Below are 19363 nucleotides of genomic sequence, written 5' to 3' on the forward strand. Positions count from 1 at the left end.
GAATTTTTCCAATTCCAATGACTCAACACCACATCATGCAATGAACCTACCCACTGAGCCGCAGCTAATTTTTTAAAATATCTATATATATATCTATATCTATATCTATATATATATAAAATGGGCAATGGTTTAGTTATAAAGGCCAACATAAAGCTTTTGTATTTTAGATTTGAAATAAAACACATCCTGTTATGAGCAGAATTCCCATGCAGCAAACCAATTTTAATTCACTCCCATTGTGAAAAATCTCTGATCCAAGCAAAAACATTTCAATTATCCGCTTGACTATTAGTGCAGTGAACATAAACAAGTGTCAATTTTCAGCTACATACACACGTGTAAAAATGACCGTCAGCGGTTTTCCATTTCTGACCAGATTGAATTTCTGAATGAATAAAGTGAGCTGTGGTAGAAATGTTTATAAACCAGCTACTTCATGTGGAGTCTATAGAAAATTTGGTCCAAGCACAACATTTCCTGGCAAACAGTTAGAAATATCTCTGGAATTATCTGTACCTTAAAGCAATAAAGTTGAAATTGTTGTTGAACTGGTTCCAGTAGGAAAAAATTAACTTGGGTGTAGGGCAGCACTGGGACACTCCAGCATACTGTCCCACAGTGTGGCAAAACAGGTCAACAGATCAGTAAATTCCCACACAATAACATCCTGGGTGGCTTAGTGGGTAACTGCACCAAGTAATGTGTGACTAAGTCATACAAACCAGAAGGTATCAGGTTCAGTCTCACGGGGAGTTAACTGACCTCAAGCAATATAGCAATTAGGTTACTACTAGACCCAATGCCTGAGTTAAGGAAGGGAATGGGAAATATCAACCAGGGTTCTGGGTTTTGATCACTAGCCAGTGACTCCTGCGGTCTGATTTAACAAGATTTGTGAGGCACCATGACAGATCTGGTAAGGCAGTAGATCTGCTGCAAGTGTATATTACCCGCCATATAAATACACATGTAAACTCAAAATATACATTAGATGGTGCAGCAAGATCTTCTGCCATGCAATGATTTCACACTAACCTATAGTTTGGCATCAACATGACCTAACAGAAATAATCTCACTGCTAGCTATAGAAATGTTAATAGTAAGAATTAATGTAGTCTCTTTAATTGTCTAACAGTAAAACTAAAATTAAGATTTTAAAAACTGCTTCTAAAATATGAAATGCATAGAACTCTGCAACAGTGCAAGGTGGCTGCAGAATCCCAGCTTCTTGCTCACAGCAGTCAAATGCTATGAATATTGGTGCGTATAATGTAGTCATTATTTCCGTTTTCTTCTGAGCTTAGTTAAGTGGCACTCTAAGGCACAATTCAGTTTCTCTTTTTTTAGGGCAATGCTCCTCCTTCTCAATTAGAATTCTTGACAACTGTATCTCGCCCCTGTAGCAATTGTGCCCCACTCAGTTCTCCTCCTGCAACAGTGATAACAGGAAACACAGTACAACACAAGAAGTCTATTCACAGTCTTTTTTTAAATCAATAGGGTCTTGCAAAATAACAATAGCACACAATTAATTTTTGCAATCAATTGTCATTTCTCTCTTCTGGTCTCAGAGGTAAAGTTCCCAAGTACTCAGATCCCTCCGTCCCTTGTGCAAGTGGCCATTCTCCATAAGAGAGCTCATCAAGATGCTATCTTTTATGGAAGGTATCACATCAAAGTGTGATCCCATTCTCACCTAACATTTTGCACCAATCCAGCAAGACTCAGTGGGCAGTAAGGAGCAGGTGGAACCAAGGCTGACTTTTCTCTTTTATAGCCTAGGAGCAATGGGGCCAATTGTAGGACTCGATGTCACCTCCCTACCACTGATCTGGTTGGAATCGGTTAACAGAATAAAGGATTTGAATGAACTTTAGCAGATAAAAGTGTGAAGTATCCAGCTATTAAAGTAGACTCCAATATCAGCACGTAGCTGAAACATGCAGTAGCTCACCTACACAGGGTAACTGCCATATAAATCTTTCGCCTTTTACTAAAGATTTCCGTGGAGAGAAGCGCTCAGAGTTTTGAACAATTTTTTGTGGCCCTGCTTTTAGTGGGGTTTCTATTTCAATAAATGAAAGATGTTTTATGTTCTAAAAAAAAAGCATCAGTGCCACAACTGAAACGCACCAAGCATCAGCACAGCAGGGACTACAACAGTACAAATTCACACCACAGCCACTCGTGGAATCAGTGTGCAGAGCCATGCACAATCTAGCCACTAATAAAACACTTGCTACCACAATCAACTATGTATACAATATTAAATTGAATGTAATATGTCAACATGAAAGGACAATTACAGCAAGCAATGTTAACATCTTCACAACTGCAGTCTGAACAAATTAAAGCAGCTGTATACAGTGTTGTACCACACCCAAACTGACATCAATGACTTTTGAGATCAATTCAATAGATATCAGCCCAATTCTACATGCAGCTGACTGGTGGATGCAATTTCACTGTACTAGTACATTTGCAAGATGCTCATTCTACATCAAAATTAACAGCCAGCTAGATTTTTGTAAAATAGCACTGTACAGTTTTATGAGCAGGGCAGAGATTTTAGTTACACAATGGGTCACAAAAACACTCCATTATCCATGCTTGAAAATAAAGTGGAGCTAGACATATGCCTTTTATTTAAAAAAGTATTGCTTTTATTTCTGTAACTTACTACTGAAACTTGCGTGAACAGTACATATATATATCATACATAAAATAAATAAATAAGGTCACATCCATGCAGTTATTTCTGGCAAACACAATAAGTTAAAAGGTTTCAAAACACCCGCATTTCCAAAAAAAACAGCACAATAGAATGTTGCTCTAATGTCACTATAAAGCACTGCAAAAGGAAAGACAGTACTCCTAAATATCTTCAATTCGGCTACCTTAGAATTCTCACAAATCTGACAGAAGAGTTACTGAAACATTGTGTAGGTTCTGTTCAGCAATTCTACAAAGGTTACACAGAGCAACCATGTAGCTTATTGTTTGTACCGTGGGAATTCCCTGTAATGCTCATAACACGAAACCATTCGTTATGTTTATATTGTGTTTGTGCTTGAGGTCTTCTGAAGGTTATCACATCTCAACAAACCTGAAATTCAATTCAAATAGTCTTCATACCTCAACCAAAATATCAATGCCAAGGCCTGAAAATTAAACATCAGAATTAATTTTCCAAACCTGGATATCAATCTCATATCATCCTTCCGCTTACACAAAACTCTCAAGTAACCGAGTAGCATCTCACCTGTTGTGTGTTTTGGAACATTTTAGCACTTAGAGGTGTTGCAATTTTCCATGCATCAATAATGAAAATCAAACAGAAGAGGGAGTTGAAAAGAAACTGCGTCATTTACAACAGAGGAGAGATTTGTAGCAGTGAGGTACCAGAGTCATATTTACACTACCACAAAGCCAACAGAGTATTTTCTACTTTATAATTTTCAATTAGTTGATATAAAATAACATTTTAGTAGTTAAACTTGTGCACATATTACGAAACATCTCCCGCTGGAAAATCTAAAACAGGTGCCCTAGGGAGATGGTAGTGTTGATTCTTTCAAATGCAATTTAGATAGGATTTCTTTTGGAAAATATTTTGGGAAACAGCATATAAATTGAAGCATGACATGTGCTAAGTGTAGCATGCTTGGAAGAAACAGGTGACTTTGGATTTCCAAAGCTTTCCATGACTGGAGGTTTCCTTGTCTCATGTCTGGGTCTGTTGTCGACTAATTGATAGTGAATGCCATGATCATTGTTGTATGTGACTAGCAGAATGGTAGAAAGCAAACTAGACGGACCTCTTTTTTGTCTAGCAATTCCTGTGATGAATGCTGGACTTTGTAATGATGTTTTTAAAAACTGATATTTAAGAGTTTAAGATGGCGCCCAAGAAGTCAGGTGACCTCATATCCACTTGGCTAAAGGACAACACAGAAATCTTGGTTACCAGGACAACAGAGAACACAGATCAAAGATTTGTTATTGAAAAAAAAGACTGCAGGGGAGCACCTGAAAAACAATTGGTTTCAACCTTTCATATTTTCTAATCATAACCAACGAGTCAGTGATTGAGAATGCAAACGTACCGGGGCTCTTGGGGGGGGGGGGGGGGGGGGGGAGGCTGGGGCGAAAAGCAAGGGAGGGACGGAGCGAGGGAGACACACAGGGGATGGAGGGAACACCTGTTCTCAAGCCTGATACAGCAAAAGGTGGCGAGGGCTCAAATCTATTTTGAAAGTTGAAACTTGAAGAGAAGTAGAAGACTAGCAGGATCACCAGGAATTGCCTTACTCATAGACACCTAGTTCGAAAGCGTTGAGGGGAAATGAGCAAACAGCACATTGACAGTGAGAAAGGTCTGGGAGATTCAACCCATTGCAACTGGGAGGCGTTTCGGACTTTGAACCGCAAAGATTTCGCCGAAGAGAACCATGTAAATGTATAAGCGTGCTATGAGGTTTCAAGTATTTTAATAAGTAAGGAAACAACCTTTCTTTGTAATTTGGGGTATCAGTTACTTACAAAGTAGTATTTAGTTAATGGGAATTTCTTTTAGTTTACTTGTTATAATAAAAGTTTAAAACATGAAATCTTGTCTAATTCTTTAAATTCGTCTGGGGAGCTCATATCTCATATTTTTAACATTAACAGTCTCACTGAGGTCATAATACTATGCTCCTATGCATTCAATTCTGACAGGTAGCAGGTTTTCAGGGCACCCCTCCAAAAAACATTCTTCTCCTACCAGACCATATTTCTCTGCTGCTGAAAAGTGATTTCCCCCGAACGCCTACTTGGGTCTGGAAAAAAAACCCTGACCCGAACCCGACAGAACCACATCGGACCAGAGCCCGACCCGGCCAGAGTCCTTCCATTTTTTCCCGCGCCCGACCCAACCATAGTACACTCACTGTACTTACCACTTTCGGATGGATGGAATGGAAGGAAGCTGTACTGCTGCAGCATGAGCACGATGACGTCATAGAGACGCTCACTGCGCAGGCTCAGTCTGCGGAGTACTGTGCGTGTCCGGCCCGGACCTCAGCCCGAAAGTCGGAACCAGCAGAGCGACCTGACCAGACGTCACATGGCCTTTAATTTCCCCCTTTTTTTATGCCTGTACAAAAAAGCTATCTTCCCTCTGATCAGGACCTTTCTGCACAGCACACCTCAGATCAAGTGCACAATGGATGAGGAAGATGAAAAATGCTTCTTCACACTCCCATGGTACTTTGCATTGGTGCTCCAATGCACCACACAATTATTTTACCAATGAGATAATTAGTTGGTTCAAAAATACTGGCAGTTCCATAAAGTTATATAGATTATTTTATGTGATTAAACATAAAATGCTCAAGAATAGCAAAGGCTACCAAACTATCTGCTGCCTTGGGTAAAAATAGTGCAGACATCTGAAAAACAAATCATGCCACTGAAGACAGAGTACCAGATGGGACCAAATTCATCAGTTCGGGTGAGTACAACACAGCATAGACCGGGAAGCAGAGAATAAAATCTTGCTATCTAGTTTCATTCTGATGCCTATTTCCTGTCATCCTCTCCCGAAGACACAGGCTCCAGGTAGGGAACAGTTCCACTGGCACTGGTTATGTTAGGTGGTTGAGATGCTCTCCCACACTAAAATAGCCTGCTAATACTCACCAACTCAGCTTGTACACAAAGAATAGCTACTTGGGTCATGCTCTTTTCCAGTTTTAGATAAAAGTAAGCTTTTTTTAAAATGCAATCCAGTATTGTCTCTCCTTATCCACATTACCACCCATAAAACTACAGCAAGAGAAAATCTATAGTTGTTGCTCCATCCCCTTGTACTGGACACGCTGAATAAAGTTGCTAGAAGGCAAAAAAAACACCCTGATATATCTGAGTACCAATTAGTAGCAACCGTTAACTTGTGGAATTAGTGCTTTTTTATTTTGCATAAAGTTCCTGGCGTTACGATATTATCTTATCTATAGACTGTCACAACGGATACTAAATTGAGTATCTGCTTAATTTTTTTTCCTCAGGAAGTGGGTGTTGCCTACAAGGTCAGCATTTATTACCCTTTCATAACTGCACTGAGAACGTACTGGTGGGCCACCTTCCTTGAATCATTGAGTGGTTTGATACAACTTATTAGACCACTTCAGAGGGCAGTTTAAGGGTCAACCATATTGGAGCCAAACTGAAGTCACAAGAGGAGCAGACTGGGAAAAGACAACAGGTTTACTTCCTTAAAAGGACATGAATGAAGCAGTCTTTTTTTTTAAAGATAATGACAGTTTCATGGTCACTTTTCCAGATTAAAAATAAAAACTGAATTCCAATTATCAAACTGCCATAGTGGGTTTTGACTTCTTGTTCACTAGATTGTTAGCCTAGGCCTCGATTACTGGTCCACTAATATAATCAGTGCTCAACTTTATTTCTACCATTATAATGTCCAAAAAAGTGATTTTTTTTTTGGGGGGGGGGGGGGGGGGGGTCAAAAAATTTAAAATGAAAATTTAATCCAATGGGGAAAAAAAAAATCAACCATGCGCTAAAGAATTACTGATCCAAGTCATCAAAAAAAACTTAATGCCATCTTGCTAAGGTGCTAATATAAAGGTGATTAAACACACCATCTGCATGGAGCCATATAAGCTCAAGTAAAAGATCCAGGTGCAAGCCCCAGTCTTGGAGTTAGCTCAACTAAGTCAGGTCAGGGCTGTAGAAGATATATTGCTATCTCTCAACAGGGAGGCACAGGAACTAAGCACGTCAACCAAGAATCCTGGTGCTACACAGTGGTCATTAGCGAGAGGTTCAGGTGTCATGTCCACTGAATAGCCTACCAACACTTACTGTGTAGATTCATAGAAGAATGGCCATGTTGGCAAACTATAGGAGGGTTGACTTTGGACGAGGATTCTGCTTTTCCCTCCTTTTGTTAGTATTGTTCATCTCTCTTCAGTTTTTAAAAAGAGTGGCACAAACCACCATTGACTGTCCTTTCACAGATGCTGACTAGTATCCTGTGTTTCAAGTTGCTATTTATGCACCCCCCTCCCCCCCATCCCAGGAGAAATGCATCTCTGCCTGCACAATAAGTACTCGATTCAGCAGCCAAGCTGAAAACTAGCACCTGGCAGTCAAATTCAATTGTTAGGAAAGGATATGATCCCAATATACACTAACTAAAGTTAATGGGTCAACCTTCAACTCTCTAAATTTCTGAACTGTTCAACTGCACTCACTGATAATAAACTGAACATCTTCAAAATCCTATTTATTATTTTCTTGCAGGAAAAAAGTCTCATCATTAGAATTTTTGGAACAATCACAAGATGTAGACATGTTTAAGCAAATATACTTTAATGCAAAATTGAATCATTAACAAACTATTTCCACCCATATTGTGACTGACTTGCAACCAATAGTTCAACTCAAATCATAAAATATTTTCTGCAAACATTCAAGTTTGGAGGGACAAAAATCTATGAAAGAAAGTACAGACGTAGATGGTATGAAAACTGAACAAACCATTAGTTTATCAAAGTAGTGAAAAAAACTAAAGATTTTCATGTACTAAGTCCTGGTGACACCGCCAGAATATTTCTAGAATGCATATTTACTGAAACAGTAATGCTGAACAGATTTTCACACATTAAATTTATTCTAGAGGTCAAATTAACTGGCGATAGCACAGCCAAGCCAGAACTGCTCACCCAACATCCACATATGCATACTTTCTAGCAGACGTCACTCTAGTCAACACAATCAGGATCAGTGTCTGATTTTCGTCTCCCTAACACAGTGCTTTAATGCTTCCAGCTCACTCAACAGACTGGGAATCAATCCTGGGAGATCTTGGTGTTTAAAGCATAAGAGCCATGTAATGAACATTACAAGCAACCCCAGGTTGTTTACCAAGGTAATCCTTCCAGTGATTTTTATACTAGAATAGCAAGATAAATCGATTAAAATATATCTGTGTCTCATTGTTTATTAAAGCTAATATGTCCCACATCAAAAAATACTTCCTTCATTGACATCTAAATTAAATTCTATTTAAACTTTGCCCACACTGTGACCTGTCTTATGAATTAGAAGGCTAGTTACTGGCAACAAGCTCCAGGGGAAAGGGACAAAAACAAGAAATGCTGGAATCACTCAGCAGGTCTGGCAGCATCTGTGGAAAGAGAAGCAGAGTTAATGTTTCGGGTCAGTGACCCTTCTTCGGAACTGGGGAAAAGGGGGAAGTTTATAGCCAGAAGTATTAAAGTAGTTTTCAGAATGAAAGCTTTTACTATACATCCATGCACACCATCTCAGCTAATGGAGCACATTCTTTAGTAATTTCCAGTCACAAATATAATTTTAAAAAATTGCAATCTGAACAGTTTTTTTTTAAATTGGGTTCTCAATACTTCCTGGAGTTTTCAAATTAATCACGATATTATCTTAAAGGGAGCGAATGACATACCAGCCACTCAGTTCACCACATAAACTATAAAAGATATCACCTGAGTGTTCCCTCAAATCTCTGTAAAAAGGTAATAGTTGTGTGAAAATTTTCCAACTACAACTGTGAAAAAACACCCTGTACAATTATAGATGTGTGTGTTCAACGGTAGGGGAAGTACTAGTAGTTAGGTGTTGAGGAACTAAAATTAACAAGCAGATTTTTGGTGTATTGGCTCAAGCAGTAATTTTTCCTCTTCTATATCTGCACCAAGCACTAAAAGAGCCTTAATTCAGACCATTGCTACCCCACTCCATTCACATCCATGTATAACTATTCTTTAACAAAAGCAAAATGCTGCAGATGCGGAAAATCTGAAAAGAAAACAGAAAATAATGGAAATACTCAGCAGGTCAGGCAGCATCTGTGGAGAAGAGAAACAGAGTTAACGTTTACGGTCAATGACTGTGTATTGCCAGCATTTTCTGTATTCTTTTCTTAATACTTCGATCATGTACTTCCTTCACACACATCTTCTTTAGGGAACACTAATTTCCTTCCTCAACCTACTCTAGGAAAGAAAGTCAAACAATACTAATATCTTTATTGTTGTCAATCCATGTAACGTTTAGGTGCCATACATGAAAAGTGATCAGTTTGACCAATTGTAGAGGTATTAATACATTGTGAAAGCCAGTGATCTCAGAATTAATCTAATCCTTAAGCCCCATTCATGTCAGATATTAAAAACTAATTTGTTTTTAACTATTAATCAACACTTAATCAACACTCTAGCATTTATAATGGAGACCCACACACTTATCCAATACAAGATACTGGTTACCAATTACCAGTAAGGGAGCACTGGACTATTTAACTTATATACAGTTATTTATCGTACTTCTTACTCCGAATGCACAGCTGATCCAATGGTTAAATCCCCAAACTGAACGACAGCAAGGTGTTTAACTTAAGCATAAGGTCCTATGAGAGAAATATACAGCTAGACATTATACTGTATACCACTAAAATATGAAACCAAACTTAATGCATGCAAATTTAATACAGTACTGTGTAATCCCCTTTTACCAAACTCAAACACATTTTTAACTTAGCCAGTACATTCAAGTCCTCTTAAAATAAACTTAAAGATGACAATTTCCTGAACCAAGCCATTTTTATCCTCCAGGCTCATGTCAAATGATCTTACAATTTAAGCCAACTATATTTTGCAAAATATTTATATTACTTTTTTCGCTTCTTCTGAAAACACCAACTCTTGTTAGGGTGCAGTTCCACAAGCACCAGCAAGCCAACAGCACTTCACCCACATGGTCAGTCTTCACACGAAACAACAAGAGTCAGCAGGGTATTAATCTGTGTGCAGCACAGCCAAGCCTGATTCTGTCCAGATGCACACCTTCCAGCAGAGGACAGTAATTAGTAGCAGGAACCAGAGTTAGTTTTCCCACTTCCTAGCCCAGAGGTGCAGAGACCCAGTGTAGTGTCGCCTACTTAAACTTTCAGTGAGCTCTTCTATCTCATCAGGGACCAGGTACCAAACCTCTGACCTTCTGTCCTCTTTGGCTTTAAACACATGGTGCATCTGAAGGCTCGACAGGCTATATGGTCTACTCCTGCTCCTATTTTGTATTTGCCTACCATCTAAACCAACAAGCTCATTCAGCTATTCATTTTAAATTTAGTTCCTTTGTGGGACACTTGCCTCACCAATAACTTATTACTAGGAAATAAGAAAAATAAAATTACATTTAGCAAATTGTTCAAATGAAACCAACAGCACAATTTGAATTTTAGAAGATGTGAACTTCAGGAGCAGTCAAAACTAACATTTTTGTCCGAGACATCTTCAATCCAGTAACCAAAACTATTTTAAAAGGTAGACCCATTATAATGGCATAGTTGAAATAGTTGCTACATTGTAACAGTGACTCGTTACACTTGTGAACTCACAAGCCAGTGTCTTGTCCACCTCATGCTTATTGTATCGCCTATACTTTGTTCAGATTAAAGAGCATGATTGGAACTACAGAAGAATCAATCAGCATCTTATTTCTGCCACGTCCAATTTTAATCAAATATTTCATGCTCCAAAAGTAGTCAGGCATTTCCATATTAGGGATTCCATTATATTTAAGTGAGCAAGTGGTCAATCTATGGAAGATATTCCCCAGAGATGGTGGAAGGAGTTTGTATTGATTCATACAAATTAGATTTCATTCAGAAAGTAACATTTTGGGATACAGTAAATGTAGCAGGCTTGGGAGGAAAAAAGTGACTTGGACCCAAGGTTCCCAAAGTTCTCCACCACTGGGGTTTTCTTTGCGCCATGTCTGGATCTGTTGTAGAACAACTGATGAGATCGATTGCTATGATTAGTCAACAACGCAATCATTGTATCATGTGACTACCAGGGTCACAGAAGGCATGCCAGATGGATCCTTTCTCATCTAACAATTCCTAGTGATGTAACTGACCCAGTGATTCGTGCTCTTCTCACTATAGCACTGAAATATTAACTGTTCCTCTTTCCACAGATGCTGCCTGACCGGCTGAGTATTTCCAGCATTTTCTGTTTTTATTCTATTCCCAATATCTTTCCACTGGTTACAAACAGCCAGTATTGCTGTCAATCATAAAAATTTCCAGAAGCTGTAAGCACAGGTACGAAGAGCTGTAACTTGTCTCAGTGAAGATGGTCTGTGAAACTGCATGAACTCAGACTTTAATTCTCACCGGTTATACATCCCAGATGTGAAGAATACATGTTATAGGCAAGTTTAATTATTTTCATGTAACATTTGGAATTTTGTTTTAATCTTTATTTCCAGTTGTAACTTTCCCAACTAGTGAGTTCAAGCTGATAGCTGAAAGGATGGTCAGTGGTTTTCACTCCTAATTGCCAATTACATACCCCCAGCTATTCAGTTGTGATTTGTTTCTCTTCATCTTGAATTTCATATTTATAAAATATTAGGTATAGTACAGACAAATGGCAGACTAAACATTCAGGATCTCCTACAGCATTGTTAGCTAATCATGGAGTCATAGAATCCTACAGCATAGGAGGCGGCCATTTGGCCCATCATGCCTGTGCCAGCTCTTTGAAAGAGCTATCCAATTAGTCCTGATCCTCTGCTCTTTCCCCACAGCCTTGCAATTAGCTCGCTTTCAAGTATATATCCAATTTCCTTTTGAAATAAAGTCACATAGTCCATTGCAGATCATAAACTCAATGTATAAAAAAATCCTCACCATACCTTGGGCTCTTTTTGCAAATTACTTTAAACTGTGTCCTGTGGTTTCCAACCCTATTGCCAGCGGAAACAATTTCTCATTTATTCTATCAAAACCCACCACCATTTTGAATGCCTCTATTAAATCTCTGTTGAAATGAGAACAGTCCCATTTTCTCTCCACATAACTGGAGTCCCTTGCAGCATTCTAGTCAATTTCCTCTGCACCCTCCCCAATGCCTTGACATGATTCCTAAACCATTACAAAGGACAGGGGTGCCTGTATAAGTAATTCATACAGATTTATTCTGCTATAGTGGACATGTCTCTTTAGTCAGGAAGTTAGTTACGTTGCTGTCTTACTGGTTTGGTTCTTGGTGTTTTCGGTCTTATTTTACAATTGGGTACATACTCTGAAGGAACTAATTTCTTCCACCCTTGCTCTTCTGCTTATTACCATTCCTCTGCACTGGCTATATTTTGATTTCTGTGACTATGGTCATGCAACAACAGCTGAGCACAAAGATAATGAAATTTTGGGCAAGTTAATTATAAACAGAGAAGATCAGACAAAGGAAAGAGTCAGAGTTAGGGAGGGTAAAATAACTTCTGGAATATAGCTTTGGCAGGTTAGATGCACAAATGGACATCCTAAATGGTCAGAGGACAAAAAGGAGTGAGGAGTCAAGTGATGCAACAGCAGACTCAGCCAGAGAGAGAAAGGAGGCAAGTAGCCATGAATTAAAGCTCAGGGTGCCAAGAACTTTTTCAAGGGATTTAGAACACTGTATAAATAAGTTTGAGTAATAAGAATTGTTAGAGATAATTTTTCAGTGATTTATGTTAACTTTATCTGTAAATCTGGGTTTATATTGCTGCTTTCTACAGTCCAATTGCAATATTATAACATTGAAATTCACATATGGAGGTAAACAGCTGGAAGGAGTTTGCATGCAAGATAAACAGGTGTAAGAAACATTTAAATAATTAAATGTGACAGAAGCATGACACAGGAAGTGCAACATAACAGGCAGGAAGAGAGGAAAAGCAATCGTGATCGGGGATTCAATAGTCAGGGAATCAGACAGGCGTTTCTGTGGCAGCAAACATGACTCCAGGATGGTGTGTTACCTCCCAGATGCCAGAGTCAAGGATGTCACGGAGCCATGTTCTGGGGGAGGGTAAACAGCCAGAGGTCGTGGTCCACATTGGTACCGATGACATAGGTAGGAAGAGGGATTAGGTCCTGAAAGCAGAATTTAGGGAGTTAGGAAGGAAATTAAAAAGCAGGACCTCAAGAGCAGTAATCTCAGGATTACTCCCAGTGCCACATGCGAGTGAGCATAGGAATAGGAGGATTGATTGATTGAACATGTGGCTGGAAAATTGGTGTAACAGGGAGGGCATCAGATTTCTGAGGCATTGGGACTGGTTCCAGAGCAGGTGGGACCTGTACAAGATGGATGGACTACACCATAACAGGACCGAAACCAATATCCTCGTAGGGAGATTTGCTAGTGCTGTTGGGGAGGGTTTAAACTAGCTTGTCAGGTGTTTGGGATCCTGAGGGGTAGCTCAACTTGGAAGGAAGTAAAGCTGGTAACAGAAGGTAGAAAAGCAGCAAGCGACATTAGAAGGCAGACAAAACAAAGGCATCAGCTAGGTTTAGAATGCAGAATAATGTCAAGATTATTGGGTACTCTACCTGAATGCCCGCAGCATTTGCAACAAGGTAGATGATTTGAAGGCCCAAACAGAGATAAATGGGAAGTAAAAAGTGCTGGAAATACTCAGCATGTCTGGCAGCATCTGTGGAGAGAGAAGCAAAGTTAACGCTTCAGGTCTGTGACCTTTCAATCAAAACTGGCAAAGGTTAGAAAAGAATAAGAACCTAATTCTTCTCTAACCTTTGCCAGTTCTGATGAAAGGTCACAGACCTGAAAGGTTAAACTTTGCTTCTCTCACCACAGATGCTGCCAGACCTGAGTATTTCCAGCACTTTTTGTTTTTATTTCAGATTTCCAGCATCTGCAGTATTTTGCTTTTAATATAGAGATAAATGGGTATGATCCAACTGCCATTACGGAAACATGGCTAGAGGGTGACCAAGACTGAGAACTGAATATTCAAGGATATTCAACATTTAGGAAGGACAGGCAAAAAGGAAAAGGAGGTGGTGTTGCGCTGATAACAAGGAATGGGATCAGTACATTAGTATGGGAGGATTTCCGATCGGAAGAACAAAACGTGGAATCTGTTTGGGTGGAGCTCAAACAGCAAGGGACAGCAAACATTGGCAGGGGTTGTTTATAGGCCAAACAGTAGTGGTAATGTGGGGCATGGTATCAGGAGATTACAGAAGCATGTAGCATGGATAATACAGTAATCATGGGTGAGTTATATCTGCACATGGACTGGGTAAACCTAGTGAGTACTAATGCTGTGGAGGACGACTTTCTGGAGTGTGTTAGGGATGGTTTTCTAGAGCAGTCTGTTGAGGAACCAACTAGAGAACAGGCTATTTTAGATTTAGTATTATGTAACGAGAAAGGGCTAATTAATAATCTAGTTGTAAAAGAACCTTTAGGGGTGAGTGGCCATTGTATGATAGAATTTTACATTAAGTTTGAAAGTGAGGTAGTTCAATGCACAGTGGCGCAGTGGTTAGCACCGCAGCCTCACAGCTCCAGTGACCCGGGTTCAATTCTGGGTACTGCCTGTGTGGAGTTTGCAAGTTCTCCCTGTGTCTGCGTGGGTTTCCTCCAGGTGCTCCGGTTTCCTCCCACATGCCAAAGACTTGCAGGTTGATAGGTAAATTGGCCATTAGCAATTGCCCCTAGTGTATGTAGGTGGTAGGGAAATATAGGGACAGGTGGGGATGTGGTAGGAATATGGGATTAGTGTAGCATTAGTATAAATGGGTGGTTGATGGTCGGCACAGACTCGGTGGGCCGAAGGGCCTGTTTCAGTGCTGTATCTCTTAACAAAAAAAAAAAAATCTGAAGCCAGGGTGTTAAATTTGAACAAAGGAAATTATAAAAGGTCCGAGGGGCAAATTGGCTGAGGTGGATTGGGAAATACATTAAAAGGTATGACAGTGCATAGACAATGGATAATCTTCAAAGAATTATTACATAGTTTACAGCAAATATACATTTCTTCAAGGCACAAAAACCCCAAAAGTAAAGGCAGTCAACCATGGCTAACAAAGGAAGTTATATATTATATAAGATTAAAAGGCCTAGAAAGTTGCCAAAAATAGTAGTAAACCTGAGGATTGGCAGGATTGTAGAAGACAGCAAAGGCAGACCAAGAAACTAATAAAGAAAGGGAGAATAGAATATGAATGCAAACTAGCAAAAAACAAAGACGGACTGTAAAAGCTCCTATAGGTACATAAAGAGGAAACGTTTGGCTTAGATAAATGTGGATTCATTACAGAGTCAGGAGAATTTATAACGGGGAAGAGAGAAATGGCAGAGAAGCTAAACGATTACTTTGTGTCTGTCTTCACTGAGGAAGATAGAAGAAATCTCCCAGAATTAGAGATCCAAAGGACAAGGGAGAATGAGGAACTAACAGAAATTAGTATTAGTAAGAAGATTGTATTGGAGAAATTAATGGGGCTGAAGGTGATTAAGTCCCCAGGACCTGATATTCTACATCCCAGAATGTTGACAGAGGTAGCTATGGAAATAGTGGATGCATTGGAGATCATCTTCCAAAATTCTATAGATTCTGGAATGGTCCTGCAGATTGGAAGATAGCAAATGTCACCCCACTATTTAAGAAGGGAGGGAGAGAGAAAACAGGGAACTATAGACCTGTTAGCCTGACATCAGTAGTAGGGAAAATGTTCGTATCTATTCTAAAGGATGTGATAAATGGACACTTCGACAATAATGATCTGATTGGGCACAGTCAACATGGACTTATGAATGGGAAATCATGTTTGACAAACCTGTTGGAGTTTTTGAGGATGTTACTAACAGAATTGATAAATGTGGAGTTGGTGAATGTAGTATACTTGGATTTTCAGAAGGATTTTGATTAAGTCCCCTACAGGAGGTTGATTAGCAAAATTAACGCACGAGGTAATATATTGGCATGGATTAAGGATTTGTTTTCTGCCTGTTAACCGAGAGTAGAAATAAACAGGTCATTTTCACGTCGGCAGGCTGTGACTAGTAGGGTATCGCAAGGATCAGTACTTGGGTCCCAGCTGTTCACAATATATATCAATGATTTGGATGTGGGGACCACGTTCACGGATGACACAAAACTAGGTGGGAAGGTGTGTTGTGAGGAAGATGTAAAGCAGCTTCAAGGGGATTTGGACAGACTTAGTGAGTGGGCAAGAACGTGGCAGGTGGAATATAATATGGAAAAATGTGAGGTTATCCAATTTGGTAGGAAGGATATGCAGAGTATTGCTTAAATGCCAAGAGATTAGAAAATGTAGATGTACAAGGGGACCCGAGTGTCCTCATCAATTTGTCACTGAACCTTGGTTAGACTGCACCTGGAGTACTGTCTGCAGTTTTGGTCCCCTTACCTTAGGAAGGATATTATTGCCACAGAGGGACCGCAACAAACGTTCGCCAGACTTGTTCCCGGGATGGCAGGACTGTCCTATGAAGAGAGATTAGGGAAACTGGGCCTGTATTCTCTAACGTTTTGAAGAATGAGAGATGATCTCATTGAAACCTACAAAATACTTAAAGGGATAGACAGGGTAGATGCAGCTAAGATGTTTCCCCTGGTTGGCGAGTCCAGAACCAGGGGTCACAATTTAAAAATAAGGGGGAAGCCACTTAGGACAGAGATGAGGAGAAATTTCTTAATCGGAGGGTTGTGAATCTTTCGAATTCTCTACCCCAGAGGGCTGTGGAAGCTCAGAGTATGTTTAAAGTAGAGATTGACAATGGCAAAGGGATATGGGGATAGTGTGGGAAAAAGGCATTGAAGTAGATGATCAGCCATGATCGTACTGAATGGCAGAGCAGGCTCGATGGGCTGAATGGCCTACTCCAATTCCTATGTTCCTAGGAACTCGGCCCAACTAGCCAATGACTATACAGCACCAGATCTCTCGGAGCCAAATATATGGTCTTTTATAACAAAAGTGTTACGCCACAAAACAATTTAACAGTAAGGTCACAGGGCAACTGAATAAATCAAATTGCATTATGATATAGTACTGAGATTTTCCCAATTTTGCCCATTTTTCTATGAAAACTAAATTAGCAGGATTGGTTACACTTCTTTACCAATATATTAAATTGTTCTCATCTTTTTTGATTTCTGGGATACACAGGAAGACTAGATGCATCAGATTGGAGGTTGGTGCTAAGTTCAGGATGTCCAAGGGGTGATGGAAGACACTGAAGTGAGTGAAAACCAGAACTCAGTGGAAGATAGCGTGAATTTCACTGCATCAATAAAAGGGGGGCTGCAAACCTCAAGTGAAAGTATTTGCAAAGAAGTCTGCAAGAGATATGCAGCCACCTCCTCTTTGGAACACTGAATTCAAATTTTTGTTATTTAGTTCCTGAAAATGGTTTTCCTTAATCACAGCATCTGCATAAATGTAAACAATATTCTTGAAGTCTCAGTATGAACAAAATAAAGCACAGGTTCTGTAGTTTCCCCACCCCACCCCCCCCCCCCCCACAAAGTAGCGAAAAGCTCTTGAGGCTCAAAGTTTCCAAAAAATTTTCTCCAGTTTTCAAATTATGGAATGAAACTAACAAAATACAGGTTATAGCCTCAGAAAAGTAGATTTTTATGTAAATGTTTTATTGAGCACCTGCATTTACACAGCGCCCTTCACGACCACCAGACATCCCTAACTGCTTTATAGCCAATGAAACACTTTTGAAGTGTAGTCAATGTTGCAATGTGGGAAACGTGGCAGCCAATTTGTAAACAAGCTCCCACAAACAGCAATGTGATAAAGACCAGATCATCTGTGCTTGAGATGTTGATTGAAGAATAAATATTGGCAATGTCACCAGGGATAACTCTCTTGCTCTTTTTCAAAACACTGTCCTGGGATCTTTTACGTCCATTTGAGGGGCAGACAGGGCCTTGGTTTAACTTCTCATCCTCATTTCTGCATTGGGAGTGTCAGTCTCGACTTTTGTGGCCAAGACCTACAGTGGGTCTTGAACCCACAACTGGCAACTCAGAGAAAAGAGTACGACCAACTGAGCCACAGCTGACATGGTTGTCTCTAAACTGTCCTCTCATTATTGGTTAACCATTTCTCTGAAGCAAAGAATAAATAGTCGAAAATAGTTTTCTGCTGACATTTTACTACAAAAAAGGTACAAAAATTCATACTCTAGTTGATTTTAAAATCATTTGGATAAACAAATACTGTTGAGAGGCTTCCAGTTGTTGCACAGCAAGCTGATGCACGCTGGTAATTCTCCACACTGTTCAGACTGCTGTATCCTGGGAATGCTGGTATGGGTACAGCAGGTAATTTACTTCAGTTGACAATGATAGCTTTAGGAAAAATATTAACTCAGTACAGAACAACGAGCTCAGGTTAGGAGAACTTGTTTTTATAAAAAAAAAAGAGATTACAAGATCATGAAAATGCCCTACCGTAAACAGCAGTGGAAGCAGAATTCATCACAATTTGTAACAAAGAAATAAATTTTCAAAGAAACGTTTTAAAAGGAAACAAGAAAAAGACAAGAGACATTAGGCTAACTAGACAAATGGTTGAAATCTAGTGCAGGCTCGATGGACTAAATAGCATCTTTGTGTGGCAATATTTTGTGACTCCATATAGACACGGAACAAGAAAAAGACAATTTGACCCAAGTTCTTTCCAATTACTGATTTCCTAGAATTAGCCCCATTATCAAACCCCATAAAATGTGGAAAGTAACTAACCTAGCAAAACTTCCAAAATAATTCTATGAAATCGTAAACTGACACCCAAAGCAATCTAGCAAGACCACAAACTATAACATTTCAGTCTATATTCTTAAAAACTCACCAGTAGCTGCATTAAAGTCAACCTACCAATGTCATAGGTGCTATTACAACATTAACAAACTGAAGAGTAGACACGATACCCATTATTCAAGTCAATGGGTGGAATGGGGGACAGAAAGAATGGAATTGAAGATACTTTGATGATCACCCTGCCTTGGGCTCAAACTTGCATTTTTCCTAAAGGTATGCTCAAGCATTCATAATTGTTTCCTGGACACCCACAAACACACACTTTTACAGTATCACTGGCTTAGCAAGCATTCAAATCACACTATTCATTGGCACTAGACTAACAGATGCAAGTATGAAACGTTACGGCCCTTCAAAGCAATTTCAAGCACCTAGGGATTTAAATTAGTCAGTCATCTTCCATTTTGCTTTCACTAAATGGTGACTGATGCCCAGTTATCTCTATTTAAAAAAGAAACACAACTCTGGCATAATAATAAATACAAATGTCAATCCAATATCATACTCCATTTTAGTTATAATACAGCTCACTTCCTCCTCACCCTCAAAAGATTGAAAACAATCAACGCAGTAGTGACTGGTTTTGTCTGCTGCTCAAGCAAAGACTTTGCTTTACCCTCTCTAGTGCACTCCAAGTACTCCATTGTT

At 39.5% G+C, this 19363-nt stretch overlaps 1 protein-coding gene and 1 non-coding gene across 5 annotated transcripts in view; one reads left to right on the plus strand and one right to left on the minus strand.

Annotated features, from left to right (window-relative positions):
- pias1b (protein inhibitor of activated STAT, 1b) overlaps positions 1–19363 on the minus strand; it is a 146219-nt gene that overhangs the window by 110882 nt on the left and 15974 nt on the right. The gene's annotated exons all lie outside the window — the stretch shown is intronic.
- Positions 1951–2068, plus strand: LOC137352644 (U5 spliceosomal RNA). Its single transcript, XR_010969747.1, has one exon. It is a non-coding gene; the product is annotated as a U5 spliceosomal RNA (small nuclear RNA).

The sequence above is a fragment of the Heterodontus francisci genome, chromosome 38 (genome assembly GCF_036365525.1).
Source record: "Heterodontus francisci isolate sHetFra1 chromosome 38, sHetFra1.hap1, whole genome shotgun sequence".
Lineage (NCBI taxonomy): Eukaryota > Metazoa > Chordata > Chondrichthyes > Heterodontiformes > Heterodontidae > Heterodontus > Heterodontus francisci.